Source organism: Callithrix jacchus, chromosome 8 (assembly GCF_049354715.1).
Source record: "Callithrix jacchus isolate 240 chromosome 8, calJac240_pri, whole genome shotgun sequence".
Taxonomy (NCBI): Eukaryota; Metazoa; Chordata; class Mammalia; order Primates; family Cebidae; genus Callithrix; species Callithrix jacchus.
The window spans coordinates 135,940,297-135,955,054 of record NC_133509.1 but is presented as its reverse complement, the minus strand read 5'-3'; positions in this window follow the sequence as shown (position 1 = coordinate 135,955,054).

Sequence of the window (14,758 nt, the reverse complement as noted above, 5' to 3'; positions counted from 1 at the left end):
CGTGGCCCGCCATCCATTCTTGGCTTTTCCACATGGTTGACACAAAAACTATTTTTCTTGAAGCTGCCATTGTGTCCAGGAAGTCCTTAGAGGTAGCATTTGGTACTGAAAAAAGTGTTGTCCGTGAATGATTCGTCATAAGTAAAGCGAATCCACCACGAACAACTTCTCTTCAAGTACCACGGCAAAGCAGAGACAAGACAGACAGCGGTCCCCTTCCACATCTCCAAGGGCCGTGGCTGCCAACCACATCCTGTGGACAGAGTGGACACCGAGCATTAGTGAGGCAGCTGGCAGATGACCCAGGAACACCCTGGAGTCTGGGCAACCCTCCACTCACCTCCCCTGGAGGGGTGCTGGCACAGGCTCCCTTCCCTGGAGTTGAATCCACACGCGCAAGGTTTAGAAATGAGAAGAGGGAGGCCACTTGTCGCAGGCCAGGAGCACTCTGTGGTGTGTGGACCCCGGGGTTTCTGAACAGGGCTTGGACTTCTCAACAGAGCACTCTCAATTATCCATCAGACACATCAAGGTGCTGGCCAAGCTCCCGCAGGGCCCACGGAACTGGGGAGGTCCAGAGACAGCCCCCTTTTGCCACTGCAGGTGCCCCTGGAGAGACTGCCTGGCTCAGGCACGCCAGCCCCCTGGTGGGTTCCCTGTCACTGCCCTTGGTGGAGTCTCTATCAACACCCTTGTGGTCAGAGTGATCCTTCCAACACAGACCATGTATCCCCCCGCTGCTCAAAACCCTTTCATATCCCCCATCCCACTCAGAATAAAACCTGGAGTCGTGCCTCTCCCAGCTCAGATCCAGCAACTCCCAACAGCTCACTCAGTTCAATCACACTGGCCTTCTTGCTTTTTCTTAAAGATGCCAGGGGCCTCTTCATGGGCCCTGCCCTCCTTCTGAAGTGCTCCTACCCCAGATCTTCCTCTGGTCCACTCCACTGCATTCCCATCCCCATCCTCAGAGAGAGCTTTCCAGACCCCCATATTTAACACAAATGTCCACCTGCTTTTACCTCTTTCTGTCACTGTACCCCGCCTTCCCATTCTCCATAAATCTAGCAGTGGACAAAATCAGGTTTCCTAATTCATGTTATCAACCGTCTCTTCCACCAGCATGTAAAGTCCATGTGAGCAAGGACTTGATTCATGCACTGCTCTGTGCTAAGGTCCAGAATCGCCTGGAGTAGAGCGTGCGCTCCCTCAGTTTATGGAATGGCCGAGGCGTTCCTTGCTATTTGATCCATCCATGAACCACGCGGTTATGCTAAAAACAAAAGAATCGGATTTTTTTTTTTAAAGAGAGTCTTATTAAAAAAAACCATGGTGGTCAAAGCAGCCAACCCTCTCAACAGCAGTTCTGGCCCCAGGCAGGACACGGGACTCCTGTGGGAGAGTGACCAGAGGAAGATGCCTCGGAACAAAGCTCGGACTGCTCAACGAACTCTCCACAGACTCGAAAAGACGTGGATGCCACGTCTCCCCAGAGGTTGGGGCTACTTCCAGAAACCCTTCCCCGCCAAGACACGACACTCAAGAAGTCTGCCCTAGAACAAATGCAATAACGATGACCCATTCAGTATCAGTCAGTCCTGCTGGTGACAATCACACTGCGTCACCAGCATGTCTCCAGGGACTCGTCTTATCAAGGGTGAGCATCACTTGGAGCAGGCAACAGACGTCTTGTGTGAATGGGCTTCTCACTGGTCAACCTCCCCCAAAATGTGGTGCAGACACCAACGCCCCTTCCAGAAAATCACAGCCTTGGAAGCAGCCACCTTGCTCAGAGAATCGACTCTGGTCACAGGTGTGGCACGTGAGGAAGCTCGTGCACTGCGATGGGAGGTTCACATACATACCTTGGGTGGGAAGTGAAGCCAGGACCTCCTCCCTGAAGGCGGGACGCTGTCCGGGAGGCCCTCCAAAGCAGTATTTGATACTGAAAAACTGGATGTCCCTGTATGATTCGTCATAAATAAAGCGAACACAGCAGGGATAACCACTCTTCAAGTACCGAAGCCCGATGCTGACGGCCCACATCTTCACCAGAGTCCGCCTTCCCTCCAGCTAGTCTGCCTGAGGATGAATTGGGGACAGGTTAGGAGAGTCGAGGGGTGCACACTGTCAGTCAAGCCAACCATGCATTCCTACCCCTAGAGAGGGGCAAAGGGCAAGAATGCCTTCCAGAAAGCTTCCCCAGCAAGATCCATATGCAAAAAAGGCACCTGCCCTCCCTCATGAGACTCAGCACAGAGAAAGCAAACCCAGCAAGGAGAAGGTCCTTGCAAGTGCCAGATAACAGTACCACCCAGGAAACCACCACCTCTTCTTCCGGGCTGATGTGGCCTCCAGAGAAGTCACTGGATAGGTAGGGACTGTGGATCAGTTGACATGCATCGTTTGTAAAATGCACGTTCTCTGATCAACCATCCATTCCCCTATCACGTACAGGGCCCTGTCCCTAGGTCAGAGTCCTGCTGAGGAACCTGTCCAGGAAGTCTGTCCTGAAAAACAGCAGTCCAACATGATGAGCCACAAACCCAGGCAAGGCCCCAAGGTCAGCCTCGGCGCTGCTCTGCCCCCGAGGCCTCCAGAACCTGGAGGCCACAGCTTGGGGGACTGTGAGGCTTACTCCTAATGAAAGCACAGGCTCTGCCATGGGCCATTCTTTCAAGTATTTGGGGAGGCACTGACACCAATGTCCCCTTTAATAATTCCTTGCAATTATGTCCAGGAAGGAGATGCTGAGTTGCATTTGTAACAGAGGAAGCATTGTTGAGGGAACCTGCTGTGGACAAGACCTCTCCAGGTGAGGCAGAGGAGTCCCCCTGCCTCCTCTTGTAAGTAGCCTGGATACTGAGGGTCAAGGACAAGGGAAGCCTGTGACCTGGCTCGACAGTTTGCCCTTTGGCCTCTGGCCCAGCAGCACCTCCTGGACTGTGACCTGGAGCTGATGGCAGGATCCCTTCCCTGGAGTTGCCCTCCCTTCTGTGGGGGCCCTCACAGGCAGGCTGCATGGATGATGAGAACTTATGGGCCATTTAATAGGTATCATCAATCCAGCCCTCCCTCTTCCTGGGACACGGAGTGGGGCTGAGCACTGAAATAGTCTTGCCCAGAAGTCCTCCGAGGACGAGCTGCTCAGACCAGCAGACACTGGGCATCGTCAGCAGACCCTTCCCAGGTACCTCATCATGGTGCCGACACAAGTCTCCACTCTGGCTGTGGGACACCCCCACACATTCTCCCACCGCACAGGAATGTGTGGTCTTAGTCACAAACAACACAGGAGCACTCTGTCGGTTCCTCAGCAAGCCCTACGCCACGACACTAAGGACAGCGGCCTCCGCCCCCGGCCAGAGCCTGCAGCACCTCCCGGGCTTCTCCTGAGGGCGGGATGAATTCTCTGGGTCAGTGGTGCAGGGAGCACATTCATTCACAAAGTTCACGTCCCTGCGTCACCTCTGTGCATATACGTCAGGCGAAGCTGACAGTTTTCTTACTGTAAAGCTAGCACCTGCGGCATCCATCCTGAACTGACTCCACGCAGGGACCCCAGCACGCTGGCCTCCTCAGGTAGGACAAAGCCATCGAGGCAGAGGGCAGTAAGGTTTTATAGCCGCTCCGGGAGGCTGTCCCACACAGGGACCACATCCTGAAGGGGCCGGAGCCTGGCGCCACGGTCCTCCACTTTCTTAGACCGTTTTCATGCTGCTGATAAAGACATACCCGAGATGGGGTAATTTACAAAAGAAAGAGGTTTAATCAGACTCACAGTTCCACGTGGTTGGGGAGGCCTCAGTCATGGCAGAAGGTGAGGAGGAGCAAGTCAGGCTTACGTGATGGCAGCAGGCAGAGAGAGAGCTTGTGCAGGGAAACTCCCCCTTATAAACCATCAGATCGCGTGAGACTTATTCACTATCACGGGAGAGACCCGCTCCCATGATTCAATTACCTCCCACCAGGACCCTCCCACAACACATGGGAATTCAAGACGAGATTTGGGTGGGGACATCGCCAAACCATATCATCCACCACACTGGGGATCAGGGACAGCCTCCCTTCTCCATCACCGGGGGATATGCTAGAGTCCATGTTCTCCTCCCAAACTGGGTGCTGAGTGCAGGAAGCCCTCCGAGGCAGCAGCACAGAGCCAGAGTCATTAGCTGCGTGGTCTCCCTCAGGAGGGAGCAAAGGGAACCTGGCACTGTGCCAGTGTCTTTGAGCGCCAAGCAGAGGAACAGGAGACCCCACCAGGCCGGCTGGCAGAGCCTCAGGAAGCTGACTTGAGGAGGAAGTGGGCACTGGGCCAGTAACCTGGGTGAGGAGCAGGAACAGAGCCCAAGTCAGCCTGCCCTGCGCACACCTGCGGAGGTGTTAGCTTCACCCAGGGAGCCACCCCGGGCCAGATCCAAGCCTGGAAAACAGACTGTCCTCAGAGGAGTCCACATGGAGGAAGTCACCTCTCCACAGGTGTCCCAGTGGAGCAGTAAACCCTGTCCTCACCCCAGAAAGCCACCCTGAAAGCACTGGGTCCAGAGGGTCCATCCCAAGGCGGGACCTAGCCCTGTAGCTAGGCTGCAGGCCCAGCTGCTGGGGGTAGGCACAGGTTGGCAAAGAGGAGGCCACCTCATTTAAATAGCGAAAGCACATCGCGTTCACAGCAAACACAGCAAAGCAACCCAGGGCTCTTCCCCCCACCGGCCTCACTTCCAGGAAGCTTCCCTGCCGGAGCGCGGAGCCGGGGCGGGGGCTCTCAGCTCACACAAGGCACACACTCTCACGTCTCCTGTGGGGTGGCCTCCGAGGCAGAGTCTGATATTCAAAAAGAGGTTAACCATGTATTATTCATGACGAATGAAGCGAACATAACACGGATAACCTCTCCTCAAATATCCTCGAATAGTTCTCAAACGAAACCAGGGCCTCTTCCCCACCGCTGTCTTTGCCTCCAGGAGATTCTTCTCAGGATGAGCTGAATCCCAGGGTTGGGAGGGAGGTGCTCGCATCCTGCAGAGAAAGCACAGGAGCTGGCGTCAGCCATCCCTTCCCACACGTCAGTCTCAGAGCCCGGACGGCTCCGACACCGAAATCCAAAGTCTGCCATTGGAACCATGCTCAGAAAGACTTCTAAGGCAGGTTCTGTTAAAACGATAGAAAAGCCGCCTCCAGGGGTTCCCGAAAGATGGGATTCGATGACGAGAAGGCAGCAGACAAACACACGTCAGAGACAGCAGGGCCATCATGAAGAATTCTGCTTCCGATAAAACGGGGTGTCACTGATCCCTGAAGACAGGGTCCCTACCTCAAAGATGGTCTCAGTTCCTGGAATTTCCTCCCGAGGACTGCCTGGAAGTGGAGGGTCACAGGATTCCCAGGACATCAATAATGCTAAGCTCACTGTTGACTCACACCCGACACTCCCTGCAGTAGGTCGACACCATCGGCCCCTCCCTGAGGCAGGTCCTGTATCCAGGAAGCCCTTTGAGGCATGATTTGATTTTAAAAAAGAATCATCTCATGATACTTATGCATGTGAAGGTGAGCCCGTCACAGATAACCTTTGTTCACAAACAGAAGCGCGGCAGGTTGATGCTGAGCCATGCTCTCGTGAAGGACGGCATATGGCGTGTGGGGAGACAGGGGACACGCCTCACAAGGGAAGCGCCTGCTCTCCAGCCCTGAACCGCTGCGAGGGAAGTCCACAGACCGGCGGCATTAGCATCACTTGAGAACTTGCTAAAAATGCAGAATCTTGGTCCCTGAATCAGAATCTGCTTTTTAACAAGATCCCTAGGTGATGAAAATCTTAGGAGCATTTTTAAAGTCTGAGAAACACTACTCTAGCCAACAATTCATATGCACGCCTGTGCGCGCGCACACACACACACACACACACGCCAGAGGTGCTGTCCATCACAACTTACTCCATGAGAGTCTGTCTAAGATATGGCAGCTCCCAAGGAAGTCACGAAGCCATCCGCCAAGAATAATCCCAACACCCAACAGGCAGCTGCTTAGGAGCTACCAAAAAGCAGTAGCAGTAACAGGAAAAGTCCTGCGTTTTTACTAACGTTTGCATCCCCTACAGGAAGTCTCTCACGCTCAGAATGAAGGCTAAAGATGGGAGAGACTGGACCTAGATGCCCAGGTCCACCATCCATCTAGAAAGATGTTTGACCCTGGCATCTCTCCAAGGAATTCCTCTTGGCTAAGATTTAATAACAAGAAGAGAAAGACAGATGAAATAATTGTGAACATCTTCCAATAAAACGATATGGCACCAAGCCCCTAAGTGGCATCTCCACCCCAAAGCTAGCATTAGTCCAAGGAAACACACTGGTGGCTTGCATTCTGGGGTCACCGGATTCATGATTACAGGTCAGCAATACAGTCACACTCCATGGTGGGGCAGGCACCGACGTCCCCTCGCTGAAGTCAGCACTGTGCTTTCAAAAATTTCTGAAGCAAATTTGGATACTAAAACAATGGTTGTCCGATATTAATCATCATAAATAGAGAGACCATACCACGGACAGCCATTCTTTAAGCACCAAAGAACAGCGCCTTCAAGAAGAGCTGGGCATATTCTCCAAAGTTGGCGTCTCTTCCAGAAAGTTCTTCTCAGGTAGTCCAGACAATGAGGATTAGCAGGTCAGCTTCACACACTGAGAGTCAAGCCCACGCCTGGGGGTCGGGCACACTCTCAGGCAGGGAAAGGGGGTCTGGCCCCAATGATCGGCCCCTAAGCTTGGCTTCATGTCCAAGAAGTGCCTCCAAGAAGCAGGATTTGATAAGTCGCCTGAACGCTGGGTCACCCACAACACACACCCATGGCCAATACAAATCCCTGGCAGCACCAAGGAGCCCGGTGGCCGCTTGCCAAGCTGGTCCCGCCTCCGAGGTTCTGAGGTTAGGGCACAAGTGTCCCCAGCGCAAACCAACTGCACGCACCCTCATCCCCACCCACGCGTGGATCCCTGGGAAGGGCTGATGCGTGCATCCCTTTAGAGACTTGTCATGGCGTCCAGGAAGTCTGCCGAGGCAGGATTTGATACTCAAAGAGAAATTGTCCTTGTATGATTCATCATAAATAAAGCGAACACATCAAGGATAATTTCTCCTCAGGTATGAAACAGCGGCACGGACGGGAACACCAGCACCTCCAGGTCTTCGGCTCAAGGTTGGATGGTGACTGCTACGTGGCAAACCCAGTCACGCATGCGCTCATGCACACACAGCACGTGCGCACACACACACAGGCAGGCACAATGCGTGCACCACGTGTGACCTTCTCTTTAAGCACCAGGGAAGCAAGATGTCAGAGAATCCTCATTCAGCTTGGCATCCTCGCTCAAGAGTCCTTAAACATGTGGATAGCGGCCGAGGTCAAGAATCCAGGGACTGTCTCTCTTAAACAGAGAAAATGCTCTCGGCACCCCTGCTGACCCCGACTGCATGTGGCATTGTGTTTCGAAAGCCATCATGAGAACAGCTTAGCTGCCAAGCATCAAGAGTGTCACCATGCCCATCATCAACACGGTGCACGCTCGGGGCTTCACAGTCCGTTCCACACCGGACGAAGGACTTGACCTCCCTGTCTTGACATTGTTCCAACACCTCAAGGAGAGATTTTAGTGGTCAGACCACCACCACCACCACCAATGACAGTGTCACAGCACACAAGGGTCTGGCTACGCCTGCGAAGCGCTGACCACCGGGCTCTGCTCCCAGCCATGTACAAGTCTTAACTGGTTCAGCCCCGGCAGCCCCATGAGGTAGACGCCGATGTGACTCCCCTTGACATGTGAGACCACAGGCACCGCACGATGAGATCCTTGCCCAAGGTCGCACGGTTAGTAAATGTCAGAGGTGGGATCCAAACACAGGAAATCGGGCTCCAGAGTCTGCGCTCTTGATACTGAAAAAGTGGATGACCCTGTACGATTCGACATGAGCAAAACGAACAGGACAGGGATAACCACTCTCCAAGTACCAAAGGTTAGCACGGAAAGGAAAGCCGCTGCCTTGGGTGGACTTGGTATGTCTTCAAGGCACGGTCCTGGGGATGAATTAGATGCTGAGGGTTAGTGGACCGGGTCACACACCCCAAGCAGAACATGCACACTCACATACCGAGTACCAGCGGGGACCGCAAAGCCACTGCCTGCACCGGCACCACCCCGGCCATCAGCCCAGGCTGGTGACTGCCCGCTCAGGAAGCAGGGACCCAGACCACACATGTCGTACATGCTTTCAGCCCACCCACACTTAACCAGGAAAGGAGATGTCCCAGAGGCCACTGCCTTCCCTAAAGTCTCTCATGTGCCTGTGAAGTCCTCTCTGTGACGTGGGGACCCGTGAGCGATTTGCCACACACAAAACGGATACACACGGTCATGCACACACATACCGCATCCCTTGCTGAGTGTGGGCTGGGTCCAAGACAAGGTTTGATACTCACAGAGAGCTTGCCCTTGTATATTGCATGTCAATAAACCGAATATACAAAGGGCAACCTCGCTTTAAGTACCAAACAAGAGCACTGGGCAGGTTCCTTGCTATCATTCACGGGGCCGGCCTTGTCTCCCGGGGTTCATCCTGGGTGGGGGAGGTGGGAGACGCAGGATCAGCAGACCAGGTGGCAAACACCGCCTGCTGGCTGTGTGCCCACCGGTCAGCTCTCCATCCCAGGGGGTCTAGGAAGGGGCAGATGCCAGCCCCCCTTCACTAGAATCAGCCTCATTTCCAGGCATCACTCCAGATTAGGACTTGTTCCTGAAAAGGAGAGCCATCCCACGGGCCTTCCTGGGCACACACAGAACTCAGCTTCTCACTTTCTACGGGAACTCCCTGGGGTGGGACTACGATCTCCTCCCCAGTGTGGGCACCTCTCCAGGAAGTTTTCCTACAGATGCACTCAGCACCGAGGTCCAGAGATTGGATGAATTTATGCCCCTGATGAAGCAAAGACCCTGTGGTCACCATTCCTTCACCCATCTCACAGAGGCGTTGACACCAGTGTCACTCCCCATGCCAGCCCTTGCCCCACCCTTGCCAGAGGCTGGCACCCTGTCCTGAAGCCAGGCTAAGAAAGAGCTCATGGTCAACATTCATCAAAACCATGTACCCCTGAGTAACTGAGGAAGCCAACCCACAGTCCTTTCCCCTCAGTGGCCTCTCCCTCTAGAAGTGGGGAGGAGTGGGAGCCACCTGGTCCAGGTGGCAGGTGGTGGGACTCATTACCCAGGCATGGTGCTCACCTGTCTCCAGCAGGGCATTCACTTTTCTAGGGCTGAGGCTTCTGCGAAGGCCCTTCCTGAAACTGGCCTCGGTTCCAGATGACCCCCATGGCAATCAGGGTGTAAAAAGCTGGCAGCCCTCGCCCCAGGGAGTGTCTCCACAAACACAGAACCACAGCCCCTTTCCCAGGCTGCCATCCTAGGTGTGAGCAGAAATCCAGCAGTCAGAGGGGAGGGCACAGACATGGAGGCAGAAGGAGGTGCCCTCTGACCTCCCACATTCACGCACCTGGTGCAGGGCTGACAGCTCCTAGGGCTCATCCCCAGCGGTGCCTTCATGGGTGATCACAAATGACAAACAGAAACAAACCACTCTTACAGTTTCAGCCTGGGAACTGCAAGCTGGACCATGAACACTCAAGCATCATGATGAGCACCGATGAGCACACCTCAGCCCCTTCCCCAAGGTCAACACCACCCCCAGGAAGCCCTCCTGGAGATGGCCTACCAGGATCAAAAACAGCATAGACAAAGCCAGTGCTCTGTGGTCCACCCCCACTCCTGTGTTACCCTTGAAATGGTGCTAAAGCCAGGTCTCCTTCTAAGGCTGAGGATAAGAAAGCCTCCTGGATATGACCTGGTGCCCACAAGAGGCAGATCCACATGTGATTTATCCTTAGCAAAGCAAACCACGATTAAACTCGGTGCACACGAAATAATCCCTCCTCTCCCAGTGTCTCCAGGGAGTCCACAAGAAGAACCAGCACTGAGGGCGGAGGCAAAACCCAGGAGCAGCGTCACAGCCAAGTTCACGTTCCGGACAGGGAAGCCAGGCCATACCTGAGAGGAGCTGAGATCCACGGCTTTGTCCTGCAGACGAGCGGGGTCTGAGCGCCTTCCCCGACAGAGTTTGATACGCAAAGAAGAGTCTCCCCCGTATATTCGCCATTAATCAAGTGAACACACAAGGGTATCCTCTCTTCAAGTACCAAAGAGTGGCTCAGACAGTTGTTCAAAGAGCAGGGAAGGACTGCGCCGGGTCTTCGCCAGAGTGGGCATGTCCTCCTGCGAGGCCTGAGACCGTGAGGGAGGGGCCCGGTGACCAGCCTCATCCGGCTGACCTAGAGCTGGGCCCTGCACCTTGCACGCTGTGGCCTGGCCCTGAGAGGTGGCACATCCAGGATTCCCTGCAGGCGAGATTGGCTTCTAAACAAGGGAGCGAGTGGGCATGACCATCAATGCACTCAGCATGCATGGGTGAACCTGCTTCAAATACCCACAGGCTGCATGGACAGTGGAGCCATCACCTCCGTGGGGGCACAGGCTGCGAGGGCTTAGCCCAGAAGACATGGACTTGCCAGAGAAGAAGGCATCTGCAGGCATTCCCAGAGCTGAAGAGTGCTGAGACACTGTCTCTCCTCTGAGGCTGGTGGTCTCCGAGATGACCAGATCCAAGAATATGTCCCCGTACCTGCCTCGAAACAGACAAAAAGAGGGCCCCAGTGTCAGACTCTAGGGACAAAGCAGTCCTGAAGACCAAACACTGCCACCCACCCGAGGCACACTCAGGTGCGCCTCCACCGGACAATGTGCTCCAAGGACTGGCCGCTGGAGTTCAGCGACAGTCCCAGAGGACACAGGAAAGAAGCTCTGCCAGTCACTTGCCTTAGAACAGCCTGACATCCACGTCCCTCCCTCAAGGCTGACACTCTCTCAGGGATGGAGACTGCCAGGGAGTGGTAGCTCGGGGGAGCAGCAAGTGAGTAGCGGCATCAGCTCAGCACAGCTCGGTGCTCCACCATCCACCACCCATCCACGTGTCCAGAGAGGTACAAGGTGTGTGCTGGAAGCAGGGAGCCTCCCGGGTATGACTTGGTGTCGAGGAGAGGCAGATCCACGTGTGTTTTATCCTTAAGTAAGCAAACCACCATAAAGTCGGTGTGCACAGAAAAACCCTCCTCTCCCACTGCCTCCAGGGAGTCCACAAGAAGAACCAGCACTGAGGGCGGAGGCAGAACCCAAGAGCCAGGATCACAGCCAAGCTCACGTTCCCGGACAGGGAAGCCAGGCCGTACCTGAGAGGAGCTGAGATTCGCGGCTTTGTCCTGCAGACGAGCGGGGTCCAAGCGCCTTCCCCGACAGAGTTTGATACGCAAAGAAGAGTCTCCCCCGTATATTCGCCATTAATCAAGTGAACACACAAGGGTATCCTCTCTTCAAGTACCAAAGAGTGGCTCAGACAGTTGTTCAAAGAGCAGGGAAGGACCGCGCCGGGTCTTCGCCAGAGTGGGCATGTCCTCCTGCGAGGCCTGAGACCGCGAGGGAGGGCCCAGTGACCAGCCTTATCCGGCTGACCTAGAGCTGGGCCCTGCACCTTGCACGCTGGTGTTTCAGCCATACAGTTGGCTTTATTTCCCAGCATGTCTTTTCGACAGGATTGGCTACCAAAAACAGGCAATCCTGTACCATTTGAAATAACGTAAATGTAAAACAGCCGAAATCCCTTTAGGGCCTGCAGAAACACCCTGGGAGAACAACCTCTGCCTCTGCCCAAAGCCATTGCCTCCAGGAAGTCCTCCTGGTGAACACTGGCTAAGGGAGGTTAGAAGATGCAATAACATGCATCATTATAGAAAAAGGAGAAACAGAAGTCCAACACGCTCCGTGATCAGCCACCCATTTGCAAATCACAAGACAGCACTATGACAGGTGTCCTTTCTCCTGAATTTGGCACTGTATTCAGAAAGCCACCTGAGCAGCTACTCATCACTCAAAAGTTTTCATCTAGGGCAAGATTTTCCAAAAGAAAATGAGACTCTCAGGGGCCAACGCTTTCTGAGTGAACAGATACTAACATCGGGAATCCAAGGGTCTTCCCATCGGCAGGGGTCCCTAAAGAACACCCATGCAGAGAGAGCAGTGAGGCTTAGAGGTCCCAGCAGCAGGTCCTGCAGCCACACTGGGCGCTCTGGGGCCTCCTTCCTGTGGACTGGTCTTCCCTCAACTGGACAGTGAGGTCCAAAAGTCCCTCCAAGGATGGGCTGGGTACAGAGAGTGGGTAGACCAGATGACCCACACCTAAACTCTGCACTGACTTGGCCGATGACCATTCTTTCCTGTGTCTGGGAGAGGCACTAGCCCCAAGACCTCTTCCCAGAGGCTGGCCTCATGCCTCGGCAGACCTGCCAGAGCAGCAGCCCACGGGTGCTTTGTGATGAGCAGGGCCCATCAAGGGAGGCCCTTTGTTCTTGCTTGTTTTTTTTTTTATCTATTTCTTGAGACAGGGGTCTCACTCTGTCAGCCAGGCTGAAGTGCAGTGGCATGATCTCAGCTTACTGCTACCTCCTGACTCCCAGACTCAAGTGATCCTCCAGCCTCAGCCTCCTGAGTACAGGAATCACAGGCGCACACCATGACGCCTGGCTAATGTTTGTATTTTTTTGCAGAGACCGGGTTTTTCCAAGTTGCCCAGGCTACTTTTGAACTCCCAGGCTTAAGCAATCCACAGTCTCAGCCTCCCAAAGTGCTACGATTATAAGCATGAGCCACCGTGCCCGGCCAAGGGAGGCCCTTTTTTCTGAGCAGAATGGGTACTCTGAAAAGAAAACCCTACATCAGCTCCAAAGTCACCATCTCTTCCAGAAAGTTCTTGGAAGGACGCATGAGATGAGGAGGGTCAGAGAACCAGGTCACAAACAGCAAGAAAGAGGCACATGCCCTGCGGTCAGCCATCCGCACCCCAGGGCTATCCTGGCCATCTTTTTTTTTTTTTTTTTTTTTTAGAAAAAAAACAGAGCTTTCTTATTCTCATCAACAGTGGCAGCGGTCTCTGTAGGACAGAGGAGTGAGTTCTGTTGACTGCCAGAGTCAGCCTTGTTCCCAAAAAGCCTTCCCAGGCAGGATTTGCTCCCCAGAGAGAGTTTGCCCTTGTATAACCATTGCAAGTCAAGCAAATGCATGAGGGATTACCTCTCCTCAAGCAGCAAATGACGGCCGTGACAGGAGAGCCATCTTCACTGTGACTAAGTTGGCACCAGCTCCAGGAGCAAGCCTGAGATACACAGAGGGGATCGCAGGGTGGGAGCGCACACCAGGGTGTGAACGGCACATCTATTCTTTCCATAGCCCCTGAAGCTGTGCCCCTTCCTGAAACTGACAGCCCACTCGGGTATTCTCTAAGGCACAACTAGTCACAGAAAAAGAGGTTCGTTCCAGAAAACGCATCGCAAACATGGTTAAACACACAGAGAACATACTTTGTTCAAGGTCAGCGAGGTGATACTGAGAACACAGTCTTGTAACAACACATTATGTATGTGTTGAGGGTTGAGAGGGAACAGCAGAGAAGCTGACGGCGCATTTCACACAAAGTACAGTTCTGTGCCCGTCCGTCCTGTCCCCGGGAGGGGTACAGAGAGCGTCCCCTCTTCCATGGCAACTTCACGTCCTCCGAGGTTTTCAAAGCAGCATTTGATACTGAAAACGTGGATTTTCCTCTATGATTAATCATAAATAATGTACTCATAGAAGGAGAATCTACCTTTTAAATACCAAAGAAGGCTTCCATCCAGGAAAACGCACACCTGTGCTTGAGTCATCAGAAGTGAAGTCCCATGGGGCAGACGAGCTTCCACGAAAGAACTGGAACCGCAGGACCCACAATTTCATCTTCACCATGTTCGCTGGTGTCTCAAGATGGTTCTGGGCGGGTCGTGCAGCCCACCATCTCTGCACCCACTCAGGCCCTACAGTTTCTTCAGGAAACACTTCCAAAGCAGCATTTGATACTGAAAACATGGATTTTCCTCTATGATTAACCAAGAATCACGTAAACATAGAAGGAATATCCACGTTTTAAATACCAAAGAAGGACTGGGCTCTGGAAAGGACACATCTGAGAGCAGTTCATGGAAAATGGAAGCAAGACAGCAAAGCAACTCGTTCTCAGTCCCGTGGCGTGGCCGTCACAGCGCTCCACGGCCTGTGCGCCAAGCTGGCTCCTCAGCGAAAGGGGGCTTCTAAAGGTGATGGTCAGCAGACATATGGCACGAACTCAGCACATGTTCTGCGGTCCACCACCTTTCCACTTACCCAGGAGGGCTCAGCCCCGCCTCGCTTCCCTGATGGTGATTTCAGTCCAGCCATGTTCCCAAGGCAGCATTTGATACTGAAAACGTGGATTTTCCTCTATGATTAACCACCAAACACGTAACCATAGAAGGAAAATCTACCTTTTAAATACCAAAGAAGTTCTCATCCCAGAAAGCACGAACCTATGTACACACAAAGTCATAGCACAGAGGAGAGCATCTGGCCGCCATGGAGAGGCTGACGACAGAGCATTTGGCCGCCATGGAGAGGCTGACGACAGAGCGTTTGGCCGCCATGGAGAGACTGATGACAGAGCTCAGCCGCTCGGCTGGGCGGGCGGCTCGTGACAGGGGTCTCCTCAAGACAGGCGGGTGGTCCACAGACATGGCACAAATTCAGCACATGTTCTGGGGTCCACT